Genomic DNA, 10,117 nt, shown 5'->3' on the forward strand with positions numbered 1-10,117 from the left:
CACCCCTCCGCCTCCCCTCACCTGGGTCATCCCCCCATCTCAGGAGTGTTGAAGAGATTACACAGGTCATGCAGCAGATGCTGACCATTGGGGTCCAGGCTTCCCGCCTGCTCAGCCTTGCCCTTGGAGAATGGGAGAGCTGGGAGGCAGAGGCGGGTCTCATCTGGAGGTCTTCCTGGAGGAGGTGAAAATGCATAATGGGGAACAGAGCTGAGAGGGTTGCAGGGCAGGGGTGGAGGGAGGCTAGTAGAGGGGAGTCTGGCTTCCTCTCTTTCTAGACCTCACTCCATAGCTTCCCCATTCCCCTGGGCTTGCACCTTCGGGCATGGTGGGCTGAGGGCCAGCTCCTTGGCCAGCTGGGCAGGTACTTTCCTCCCTACAGATGAGGTAAGGCAGGTTCCCCTCCCACTGCCTGAGTCCCCAGCGCACCCCTGTGCCATGCCAGGCCTGGGCTGCCCACTTGTCAGTGGGTGAGAGGTCAGTTTCCTGGTCAAGGCCTGGATATAAGGGAGCAGGCACAGGCTTACAGGGGGCCCAGAAGGGGCAGGGGCAGCTTGGCAGCTCACCAGGTCCACCAGAGGGGGTCCCAGACAAGGGCAGCCCCCAAACTGAGGTTAAGAAACATGTTGGATTCTCAGAGCGCTGAGTGGTTGGAAAGGGTGTTTTGGGTGAGGAACAGTCTATGAAAAGGCTCAGAGGAAGAGAAGTGCAGTCATGTCTGCGGAATGGCAGGGGCGATACTGGCCACAGCGGGCACTCAGCCACCCTGGAGCTTGCAGAAGGAACCAGCTTGGTGGGGTCGAGGGGAGTCCCTTGCTCCCTAGCCATGCCTGTACTCCCCAGCCAAGGCCTCCCCTGCCAGGCCAAGGCATTTAGGCTTCATCCTAAGAGCTAAGTGTGGCATGCCTCGGGCTCCTCAACCCCGCCAATCTCCCTCCAGATGGGCCCTAGGTCTGCCCCCATCAGGAGAAAGGGTGCCCTGTCTGCGGCCCCAGTCCCAGACATCAGACATTCCCAGTGCCAGGGGCAGGCCAGGCTGGGAAGCCCCACCACCTGCCAGGGGCTTTTCCTGGGGCCCCAAAAGAGACAGAGACAGAGGCAGAGCCTGTGCAAAGGCGGAAGGCCTGGGGCGGGTGCAGACTCCCTGGAGACATTAAAGGCGGGGACCTCCGCCTCAGGGAGGTGGTCTCCCAAACAGCAGCCAGGACTTGCAGGACGGGCAACCATGGGAGCTTTCGGGTGGCCCACCATGGGGCTGAAATGAATATCAGAGTCACTCAATGGCCTACGCCATCATGGTGGTACCAGGCAGAGCGGGGCAGACGGTAATCCAGGGCTTCGGAAACAGGTGATGAGAGACTGCTGGGGAGTCAAACAGGCGCCGATGAGGTGCCTGCAGGATCCCAGCACCCACCCTGGGCAGAGGGCGAAGGGAGGAAGGGGTGTGCTGTGGGAGCCATGCCCAGGTGCCAATGGGAGCGGGCATCACGCAGGCCTGTGGGCCGAGGGGAGTCACAGAGGTGACAGCCCAGCTGCAGGTCCCCCACTGGCTAGAGCAGGAAAGCCCCATTTCTCTGTCCCCCTGCCCTCCAGCCTCCTGTCGGTGAGCACAGTGGCTGCGGCCGAACTGGGGCCAGGGAGGACTCTGACTCAGTACAATACAGGCACAGTTGGGGAGTGAGGACTCGCCCCCCGCCCCACCCCCGACAAGCTGGTTCCTTCTGCAAGCCCCAGGTGGCTGAGTGCAGACCACTGCTAGGCCTATCAAGACACCCCTGTCCTCAGGGTCCAATGGTGCCAAGGGGGAGGGAGGGGCCAGTGCAACACATTGCAGGAAAGGGAAGTCAGGGGGGCGTCCAGGAGGAGTCTGGCTTCCCACAGGCACCCCTCCAGCCTTTCCCAGCTCCCTTCCTTGCAAGGATGGAAGAATGACTTTGGAAGCCATGCCGATCAAGTCCCTGCCAACCTGATCACCCACCCATCACTGTTCCAGGACCAGGAAATAAATTTCATTTGTGATTAAGCCTTAATACATTTGGGGGACCATTTGTTGAAGCGTTTGGTTGATCCTGAGAAAGGAAAGAAACTTCTTTTGTGAGACAAGGTCTCGCTCTGTTATCTAGGCTGGAGTGCAGTGATGCAATCATAGCTCATTGCAGCCTCAACCTCCGAGGCTCAGGTGATCCTCCTGCCTCAGCCTCCTGAGCAGCTGGGACCACAGGCACGCCGAGGCTGGTCTTGAACTCCTGGGGTCAGACAATCCTCCTGCCTCAGCCTCCCAAAGTGCTGGGATTATAGGCGTGATCCACTGCGCCCAGCCAAAAAGGAACTTTTTATGTGAGGAATGAGAACCCCCTTTAATTATCAGGCCCAGAGAGGCAGTGAAATGTGACGGGGTGTGGGAGCAGTCACGCCTCACTCTCACCTTGATGCTGCTTGCTGGGTGGTTTCTAGACTAGCCCATGTCAAGCAGCCATAAATTGCCGTATGCTGGGCACCACAATGTAGTGGCCACAGGAAAACGTCCCCTTCACCCTCTGAAGGTTCAAGCAAAAATGAACTCTCAAAAGGCAGATTAATTGGAAAATAAGGCATACAAATTTATTAACATGCATTGGGGAGAATCATAGGGTCATTGCCAAATATCCCAGTGGGATAAAGACGCTTATATACCCTGCTTCTTAGGGGAAAGAGAGATGGGTATCTCTCCTTTGAAACTCAGCTGGAGCCAGACTCCTCCAGGAAGCCCCCCTGACTTCCTACTCCGATAGTGCACTACATTGGCCCCGCCGTCCTCATCGGCGGCACTGGACCCTGACGAGAGGGGTCTCCTGATGAGCCTAGCCGCGGTCTGGCCCACAGCAGGCACTTAATCACCCCAGGGCTTGCAGGAGGTGGGAAAGTCTGGATGATTTTAGGACAGTAAATGATTTAGGGTGGAAAGGATTTTTTTTTTTTTTTTTAAGATGGAGTCTCCCTCTGTCACTGAGGCTGGAGTACAGTGGCACGATCTCAGCTCACTGCAACCTCTGCCTCCTGGGTTCAAGCCATTCTCCTGCCTCAGCCTCCCAAGTAGCTGGGATTACAGGCACCTGCCACCATGCCCCGGCTAATTTTTGTATTTTTAGTGGAGATGGGGTTTACCATGTTGGCCAGGCTGGTGTTAAACTCCAGACCTCAGATGATCCACGCACCTCCGAAAGTGTTGGGATTACAGGCGTGAGCCACGGCCCCTGGCCTGGGTGGGGAGGATTTAATGGGCTTAGAGAACATCCAATGGTCTGAGACAAAGCCTGTTGGACCAGAAGAGTTCACAATAGATTGTGACAAGTCTGTGCAGGTGTGTAGACAGAGTGCAGTCTGTCTTCCTGCGACAGAGGTTCAGTGAAGGAACTCACTGCAGGAGGGACATCGTTTTCTTCTGTGGCAGGTCCAGACCTTAGGCAGATAAGGAGCTTCAGAGAATGACTTCATCCTGAGCTCTGCACACAGACTGAGACAGAGGCAGGGACAAGTCAGAGAAAGCTTGTGGCTTCTTCTTTGGTTCAGTGTCATATTTTGTGGTATCGGTTTCTGAGCCCCAGCAGTAACTCATACTCTATAATTGAACAGTATATAACCAAGCAAGGAGCAGTGGCTCACACCTGTAATCCCAGTGCTTTGGGAGACCCAGGTAAGAGGCCAGGAGTTGGAAACCGGTCTGGGCAACATAGTGGAGCTTGTCTAGACACACACACACACACACACACACACACACACACACACACACACAATTTACCCAGGTGTGACAGCATGCACTTGTAGTATCAGCTACCCGGGAGACTGAGGCAAGAGGACCGTTTGAACCCTGGAGGCGGAGGCTGTAGTGAGCTGTGATGGCACCACTGCACTCCCGCCCAGGCAACAGAGCAAATCTCATCTCTAAAAAAAACAAAAATGTATATAGCCAATTACTAGCCCATGTTATTGAAACTGCCATTGCAAAATTATGACTGAGGAAATTATGACAGCGAAAGAAATCAGACATAACCGACTCCATCTTGCTTCTACTCTTTAACTTGTCTTGTTCATTCCCAGATGTAGACTGAACTAACTTTGGGAAGAAACTCAGTTCATGGTTTGACTCTGAAACAAAATTGATTACAGTCCTTTCCCAAAAAGACCATCTTCTTGCCTGGGGTCCAGTCTGCCTTTGCAGAACTAACAAATTAGCTACAAGATTAAAAATTAACAGCTGAGGCCGGGCACAGTGGCTCACGCCTGTAATCCCAGCACTTTGGGAGACCGAGGCAGGCAGATCACTGAGGTCAGGAGTTCAAGACCAGCCTGGCCAACATGACGAAACCCCATCTCTACTAAAAACCCAAAAACTAGCTGGAACTGGTGTTACACGCTTGTAGTCCCAGCTGCTTGGGAGGCTGAGGCATGAGAATCACTTGAACTCAGGAGGTGGAGGCTGCAATGAGCATCTCAAAAAAGCAAAAAGCAAAAAACCAAGAACTCTGATCCCCAAATGCTTGGGGAGACTGATTTGAGGAATAAAACTCCGATCGACTCTGCATGAATTACTCTTTGTCCATTGCAATTCCCCTGTCTTGATAAATAGGCTCTGTCTAGGCAGCGGGCAAAGTGAGCCGGTTGTGAGGTTACATTATCTCTGTAAACCAGTGAGAATTCCTGCTAAACAATTTGTATCAGCTCACTCCTTACCCGCCTTTTTTTTTTTTTTTTTTTTTTTTGAGATGGAGTCTCGCTGTGTTGCCCAGCTGGAGTGCAGTGGCACAATCTTGGCTTACTGCATCCTCCACCTTCTGGGTTCAAGGGATTCTCCTGCATCAGCCTCCCGAGTACCTGGGACCACAGGTGTGTGTCATCACTCCTGGCTAATTTGTGTTTATTTCGTTTTGTTTTGTTTGAGACAGAGTTTCACTCTTGTTGCTGAGACTGGAGTACAATGGCATGATCTCGGCACACTGCAACTTCCACCTCCTAGGTTCAAGCGACTCTCCTGCCTCAGCCTCCCAAATAGCTGGGATTACTGGCATCTGCTACCGTGCCCAACTAATTTTGTATTTTTAGTAGAGATAGGGTTTCTCCATGTTGGTCAGGCTGGTCTTGAACTCTTGAACTCCGGTGATCCACCTGCCTCAGCCTCCCAAAGTGTTGGGATTACAGGCGTGAGCCACCACACCTAATTTTTGTATTTTTAGAGAAGATGGGGTTTCACCATTTTGGCCAGGCTGGTCTCAAACTTCTGACCTCAAGTGATCCGCCTGCCTTGGCCTTACAAAGTTCTGGGATTTCAGGCATGTGCCACCATGCGTGGCATCCATATCCTCTTTTGCCTTTTAAAAAAAAACTGCTTTTGGGCCAGGCATGGTGACTCACACCTGTAATCCCAGCACTTTTGGAGGCTGAGTTGGGAGGATCACTTGAGTTTAGAAGTTGGAGGCCAGACTGGGCAACATGGCAATATGCCATCTCTCTGTTTTTTTTTTTTGAGACAAGTCTCACTCTGTCACCCAGGCTGGAGTACTGTGTCTCGATCTCGGCTCACTGCAACCTCCACCCCCCAGGCTCAAGCGATTCTTCTGCCTTAGCCTTCTGAGTAGCTGGGACTACAGACACCACAATGCCCGGCTAATTTTTGTATTTTTAGTAGACATGGGATTTCACCATGTTGGCCAGGCTGGTCTCCAACTCCTGACCTTGTGATCTGCCCGCCTCAGCCTGAGCCACCGCACCCAGCATTTTTTTTTTTTTTAGTAAAAAAAAGTGCTTGTAACAAAGGTTGAATGAAGCACTCCCCAAGACAACCTGGAAGTGTGTCCGGCATAACTGTTCTCAACCTTGGCCCAAATAAACTCTCCATATTAATTTTGCTTCAGTTTCTTTTCAAGACAGAGTCGATCTTGCTGCCCAGGCTGGAGTGCAATGGTGCAATCTCAGCTCATCACAATCTCTGCCTCCTGGGTTCAAGCGATTCTCCTGCCTCAGCTTCCCAAGTATTTGGGATTACAGGCACGTGCCACCACGCCCAACTAATTTTGTATTTTTATAGTAGAGACGGGTTTCTCCATGCTGGTCAGGCTGGTCTCGAACTCCCAACCTCAGGTGATCCACCTGCCTGGACCTCCCAAAGTGCTGGGATTACAGGCGTGAGCCACCCCGCCTGGCTTGCCTCAGTCCCTGTAACAATACACCAGAGGTGTAAGTATAAAAAGATGACCTTACGTTTTTCATTAGTACGGAAAATACTGTGTATGCAAGGCAAAAAAAGAATCTAAACAGAACAATTTAGGTAACTAGCCCCCAGCTAGGGACAGTTAGGTCGTGCTTAACAGTTAAGTCAGTTTTTTGTTTCTTTAAAGTTTTTTACTTTGTAAATAAGTTCAGGTTATCCTGGAGGAGAAATTCACACAGTAGATCGGCTGGTTAAATGGCACCAGCATTTTCCATCCAGAGTTGTACCCGGAGACGCCGCCACCAACCTACGAGAGAGCCTGAGTCCCCATGAGGTGGAAATTTTGCCCAGGATTTTGTCAGCACGCAGTCAGCAACCGTCCCTATTTTAAAACTGCCCCCGTTTTTGCTAATAACTGCCTCTTTCTGCTTCAGCGCCTCAACTTATTGCTTACCAACTGAAAAACCTTAAGGAAAACTGCCGCGTGGTCTAAAATCTGCTGCGTTGTCTAAAGTCCTGAGTCACTTCCCTTCCCCTTTACCTATAAAAACTGTGTGCTTTTCTTAGCCGGGGTCCAGACTTTTGGGTGTGAGCCCTTCTGGGCCCGCCGGCGTGATAAAGTGTGTTCCTCCGATCCCCTGAGTGCCGCTTGGGTTTCTTCTCAGGAAAGGTTTTCCAGAGCACCCACACAGTCACTGGCGTTCGGAGCCTCCACCTCTTTTGCTCTTTGCCAGACAGAGCCTTCACCTTGCTGGCCGCATGGCATGACATTCCCGGAACTCCCTTTCCTACGTGTCTCTGGTGAGGGTGAACCACAAGAGAGATTCCCAGGCGAGATTTGCAGAAGTGAAACGCAAGTCATTTTCTTTTTTTTCTTTTAGATTTTTTGAGCCGGTGGGGGAAGAGAAACTAAGTCATTTTCTTAGCTCACTCTCCAGTCCTGGGCACAGGCAGGGCCCAGGCCTGCAACTGCTCTGCCTTCCCTTGGATCTGCCTTCAGCAGTGCTGACTCATGGGCCAGCTACGTGACAAAAGGTTCCTTGTCACCCGTGGCAGCACGATAGGACCACTCATGGTGGCTCACACCCGTAGTCCCAGCTATTTGGGAGGCTGAGGCAGGAGGATCACTTGAGGCCAGAAGTTTAGGACCAGCCTGGCTGACACAGTAAGACCCCGTCTCTACGGAAAAATACAAAATTAGCTGGGCATGGTGGCTCACGCCTGTAATCCCACCACTTTGGGAGGCCAAGGCAGGTAGATCACCTGAGGTCAAGAGTTCGAGACCAGCGTGGCCAACATGGTGAAGCCCTGACTCTACTAAAATTACAAAATTAGCTGGGCATGGTGACGACGCCTGTAGTTCCACCTACTGGGGAGGCTGAGGCAGGAGAGTTTCTTGAACCCAGCGGATGTTTCAGTAAGCTGAGACCACACCCCTGCACTGCACCCTGGGCGACAGGGCGAGACTCCATCTCTAAATAAATACATAAATAAATAGCCAGGCATGCTATTACACACCTGCAATTCCAGCTACTCTAGAAAGCTGCGGTGGGAGAATTTCGTTAGCCTGGGATGTCCTGGCTGTGGCGGGCCGCGATCGCAACACTGCACTCCAGACTGGGTGACGGAGTGACTTCCTGCCTCTAAAAAGGAAAAGAAAAAAAGAAAAGAAAATGCCAGTTTTTTTTTTTTTTTTTTTAAGACAGAGTTTCACTCTTGTTGCCCAGGCTGACGTGCAATGGCACCATCTCAGCTCCCTGCAAACTCCACCTCCCAGGTTCAAGCGATTCTCCTGTCTCAGGCTCCTGAGTAGCTGGGATTACAGGCATGTGTCACCATGCCCAGTTAATTTTGTATTTTTAGTAGAGATGGGGTTTCACCGTGTTAGTCAGGCTGGTCTTGAACTCCTGCCCTCAAGCGATCCACCCGCCTTGGCCTCCCAAAGTGCTGGGGATTACAGACGTGAGCCATTGCATGCCACTGAAAATCCCAGTTTACTTTTTTTCTTTTTTTTGAGATGGATTTTCACTTGTTGGCCACGCTGGAGTGCAATGGCACAATCTCCACTCACTGCAACGTCTGCCTCCTGGGTTCAAGCAATTCTCCCTCCTCAGCCTCTTGAATAGCTGGGGTTATAGGTGCCCACCACCACCACGCCCAGTTAATTTTTGTATTTTTAGTAGAGATGGGGTTTCACCATGTTGGCCAGGCTGGTCTCGATCTCCTGACCTCAGGTGATCCACATGCCTCTGCCTCCCAAAGTGCTGGGATTACAGGCATGACCCACCTCCCCCAGCCCCAAATGCCGGTGTTTCAAAGTGGTTTTACAATTTACATTTGCACCGGCAGCATGTGAGGGTTCTGTCGTGCCAGATTCTTTCCAACATTTGTTATTGTCGGTCTCCTTCATTTTAGCCATTCTGATGGGTGTGTAATGACAGCATGTTGTTGACTTACTGAGCTTTTCTTCCAGTGAGGCTGTGCACGCTTTCAGATGCTCATTGACCATCTAGACCTCCTCTTTTGTGAGACATCTGTTCAAGTCTTTTGCCCATTTTCTATTGGCTGGATTTTTCTTGTTCTTTTCTTTTTTTCTTTTTTTGAGACAGAGTTTCGCTCTTATTGCCCAGGCTGGAGTGCAATGGCGCGATCTCGGCTCACCGCAACCTCCGCCTCCCAAGTTCAAGCCATTCTCCTGCCTCAGCCTCCCAAGTAGCTGGGACTACAGGCATGCACCACCATGCTTGGCTAATTTTGTATTTTTAGTAGAGACGGGGTTTCGCCATGTTGGTAAATTGGACTATATGAAAATTAAGAAACTCTGTATTGCTTGAGCCAATTAACAAAAAAAGAAAAAAAAAGAAAATTAAGAAATTCTGTTCAACAAAGACACCACCGAAACAGTGAAAAGGCAACTCTCAGAATGGGTGAATATTTGCAGCTGACAACAAACTCTTATCCAAAAACTCCTACAAATCAATTAGAAAAACCCAGCCAGGCCAGGTGCAGCGGCTCACGCCTGTAATCCCAACACTTGGGGAGGCCAAGAAGGGGTGTATCACCTGAAGTCGGGAGTTCGAGACCAACCTGGCCAACATGCGGAAACCCCATCTCTACAAAAAATACAAAAATTAGCCTGGTATGGTGGTGGGCGTCTGCAGTCCCAGTTACTTGGGAGGCTGAGGCAGGAGAATCACCTGAACCCAGGAGGTGGAGGTTGCACTGAGCCAAGATGGCGCCATGCACTCCAGCCTGGGTGACAGCACAAGACTCTGTATTTAAATTTAAAAAAAAAAAGCCAGGAACAGAGACTCAGGCCGGTAATTCCAGAACTTTGGGAGGCTGAGGGGGGCGAATCACAAGGTCAGGAGTTCAACACCAGCTTGGCCAACATGGTGAACACAACAGTTAGCTGGGCATGGTGACGCATGCCTGTAATCCCACCAACTCGGGAGGCTGAGGCAGGAGAATTGCTTGAACCAAGACCCAGGAGGTGGAGGTTGCAGTGAGCAGAGATCACACCACTGCATTCCAGCCTGGGCTACAGAGGAGGCTCTGCCTCAAAACAAAACAGAACAAAACAAAACAACAACAACAACAACAAAAAAAAAAAAACAGACACAAAAAAACCTTGTTTTCTTTCCTCCTTTTCCCCAGTCTGAAGCTGTAACTTTGAAACAAAGTGCAGATGTGTTTCCTGTCACCTTGAAATCCAGCCTACAAATTTTCAGAATGCAAACCTCCTCTCCTTTTCTTTTCTCATTCTTTTTTTGTGATAGAGTCTCATTTTGTCACCCAGGCTGGTGTGCAATGGCACGATCTCTGCTCACTGCAACCTCCGCCTCCCCGGCTCAAGCGATTCTCCTGCCTCAGCCTCTTGAGTAGCTGGGATTATAGGCTCACATCACCATACCCAGCTAATTTTTGTATTTT

Source organism: Cebus imitator, unplaced genomic scaffold (assembly GCF_001604975.1).
Source record: "Cebus imitator isolate Cc_AM_T3 unplaced genomic scaffold, Cebus_imitator-1.0 Scaffold237, whole genome shotgun sequence".
In the NCBI taxonomy this organism is placed as follows: domain Eukaryota; kingdom Metazoa; phylum Chordata; class Mammalia; order Primates; family Cebidae; genus Cebus; species Cebus imitator.